Here is a 3,570-nt window from a genome sequence, read left to right as displayed (position 1 = left end):
GGCTCCACGTTGTCCCTGGATAGAGACGTGCATGAGGGCCTCAAAACATTAAGTGTCCATTGTCAGGAAGTGGGTGTATTATAGTATAGCCCTTAGGCAGGGCAGCCAAAAATTGGGAGGCTCCACGTTGTCCCTGGATAGAGACGTGCATGAGGGCCTCAAAACATTAAGTGTCCATTGTCAGGAAGTGGGTCTTTTGTAGTATAGCCCTTTGGCAGGGCAGCCAAAAATTGGGAGGCTCCATGTTGTCCCTGGATAGAGACGTGCATGAGGGCCTCAAAACATTAAGTGTCCATTGTCAGGAAGTGGGTGTATTATAGTATAGCCCTTAGGCAGGGCAGCCAAAAATTGGGAGGCTCCACGTTGTCCCTGGATAGAGACGTGCATGAGGGCCTCAAAACATTAAGTGTCCATTGTCAGGAAGTGGGTCTTTTGTAGTATAGCCCTTTGGCAGGGCAGCCAAAAATTGGGAAGCTCCACGTTGTCCCTGGATAGAGACGTGCATGAGGGCCTCAAAACATTAAGTGTCCATTGTCAGGAAGTGGGTGTATTATAGTATAGCCCTTTGGCAGGGCAGCCAAAAATTGGGAGGCTCCACGTTGTCCCTGCATAGAGACGTGCATGAGGGCCTCAAAACATTGTTCCCATTGCAAAGGAGCGGGTCTCCTGTCGTTGTAATGTCCATTCTGCAAAGAATGGGCGAAAAAATTTACCACTGGGGGTATACCTGAAACAAAGGCCTAACTCTTGTAACGGTCATCATGGTGGCGCATGAGGAGAAGGAGGAGCAGTCCAGCGATTATCCAAAGTCCAGAAGTGTGTACCCATGGGTGACTGGAGGTACATGGCAAATTCCCGTTACAAACTTTAAATTCCGCTCTCATTTGCTGGTGGTGTGGTGAAGTCTGGCCCAATCCAACCCTTGTTCATCTTGATCAGAGTCAGCCTGTCAGCATTTTCAGTTGACAGGCGGGTGCGTTTATCTGTAATGATTCCACCTGCGGCACTAAAAACACGCTCTGACAAAACGCTAGCGGCAGGGCAGGCCAGGACTTCCAAGGCGTAGAGAGCCAATTCATGCCACGTGTCCACCTTGGATACCCAATAATTGTAAGGCACAGAGGAATGTCGGAGTACAGTTGTTCGATCTGCAAGGTACTCCTTGAGCATCTGGGCAAACTTAGGATTTCTTGTGGCACTACCCCGCACCTCAGGGGCTGTGGTACGTGAGGGGCTGAGAAAACTGTCCCACATCTTAAAGACTGTTCCCCTACCTCTGGCGGATTGGACTTGTGCCTCTCTCGGCTGTACGCCTTGGTTGTCCACTGATTCCTGACCTATGCCGCTAGCGTTTTGTGAGGGGAATGCTTTGCCTACTTCCGTGACTATGGCCTTCCGGAACTGCTGCATTTTGGTTGACCTCTCCGCCTCGGGAATAAGAGACATAAAGTTCTCCTTGTAGCGTGGGTCTAACAGTGTTACCAACCAGTAATGATTGTCGGCCAAGATGTTCTTAACGCGAGGGTCACGAGACAGGCAGCTTACCATAAAGTCAGCCATGTGCGCCAGACTCTTAACAGCCAGGACTTCAGTAGCCTGACCAACACGTTGACTGAACATGCTGTCCTCCTCCTCCTCCTCCTCCTCCTCATCTACCCTGTCCTCTGGCCAGCCACGCTGAACCGAGGATATGACTGGTGTGCATGTCATATCCTCAATTTGGCCGGAGATTTGCTCCATGTCTTCATCCTCCTCCTCGTCATAGTCCTCCACTGCACGTTGTGATGAGACGAGGCTGGGCTGTGTGTTATCACCCACACCCACTACTGTTTCTTGCTGCAACTCATCGCGCTCCGCCTGCAATGCATCATGTTTGGTTTTGAGCAGAGACCGTTTTAGAAGGCAGAGTAGCGGTATGGTGACGCTAATAATGGCGTCATCACCACTCACCATCTTGGTGGAGTCCTCAAAGTTTTGGAGGATGGTACATAGGTCGGACATCCATCTCCACTCCTCAGGTGTTATGTGTGGAGTTTGACCCATTTCCCGACGGCTTAGGTGATGCAGGTACTCAACAACTGCCCTTTTCTGCTCACATATCCTGACCAACATGTGCAGAGTTGAATTCCAACGCGTGGGGACATCACACACCAGTCTGTGAGCCGGAAGATGCAAACTGCACTGAAAGCCGGCAAGGCCGGCTGAAGCAGTAGGTGACTTTCGAAAATGTGCAGACAGGCGGCGAACTTTTACCAGCAGATCAGACAGCTCTGGGTATGACTTTAGAAACCGCTGAACCACGAGGTTGAGCACATGGGCCACGCATGGAACATGTGTCAGCTGGCCTCGCCTCAAAGCCGCCACCAGGTTCCGGCCATTGTCACACACGACCTTTCCTGGCTTTAGGTTCAGAGGTGTGAGCCAGTGATCTGCCTGCTGTTTCAGAGCTGTCCACAGCTCTTCTGCATTGTGGGGTTTGTCACCTATGCAGATTAGCTTCAGCACAGCCTGTTGCCGCTTCGCCGAGGCAGTGCTGCAGTGCTTCCAGCTTGGGACTGGTGTGGAGGGTACAGTGGATGAGGATGCGCAGGAGGAGGAGGAGGCTGAAGAGCATGACATTCCGGAGCTGTAGAGTGTGGGTGAAACACTGACTGAGGTAGGGCCTGCAAACCTTGGTGTGGGAAGGACGTGTTCCGTCCCTCGCTCAGACTGGGTCCCAGCTTCCACAATATTAACCCAGTGTGCCGTCAACGAGATGTAGCGGCCTTGCCCACAAGCACTTGTCCACGTGTCTGTGGTTAGGTGGACTTTGGGTGAAACAGCGTTGTTCAGGGCACGTGTGATGTTTTGTGACACGTGGTTATGCAACGCGGGGACGGCACACCGGGAGAAATAGTGGCGACTGGGGACCGAGTAACGTGGGATAGCTGCCGCCATCAGGTCGCGGAATGCTTCTGTCTCCACCAGTCTAAAAGGCAACATTTCCAGCGCAAGCAGTCGCGAAATGTTAGCATTTAGAACTGTGGCATGTGGGGTGTTGGCAGTGTATTTGCGCCTGCGTTCAAAGGTTTGCTGAATGGATAACTGAACGCTGCGCTGGGACAAGGACGTGCTTGATGATGGTGTTATTTCTGAGTAGGCAACTGCAGGTGCAGGACCGGAGGAGGCTTGTTCGCAGGCAGCATGGACAGGGGATTGGCTCGCATGCACAACCAGCGAAGACGTAGCAGTGACATTAGCAAGCACTGCTCCTCGACTCTGTTGTACTTCCCACAAAGTCGGGTGCTTGGCTGACATGTGCCTGATCATGCTGGTGGTGGTCAGGCTGCTAGTTTTGGTACCCCTGCTGATGCTGGCACGGCAGGTGTTGCAAATGGCCTTTTTAGAATCATCTCGATCCAACTTAAAAAACTGCCAGACTCGGGAAGACCTAACATTTGTACAGGCACCTTGTGTCGTGTTGTTGTTCCGGGGAACGGTTGCCTGACTTCTGCCTGGAGCCACCACCCTGCTTCTTACTGCCTGTTGGGATGCTACGCCTCCCTCCCCCTGTGCACTGCTGTCCTCGCT

Source organism: Anomaloglossus baeobatrachus (genome assembly GCF_048569485.1).
Source record: "Anomaloglossus baeobatrachus isolate aAnoBae1 chromosome 7 unlocalized genomic scaffold, aAnoBae1.hap1 SUPER_7_unloc_2, whole genome shotgun sequence".
Lineage (NCBI taxonomy): Eukaryota > Metazoa > Chordata > Amphibia > Anura > Aromobatidae > Anomaloglossus > Anomaloglossus baeobatrachus.
Note: the sequence above shows the minus strand (reverse complement) of the source record.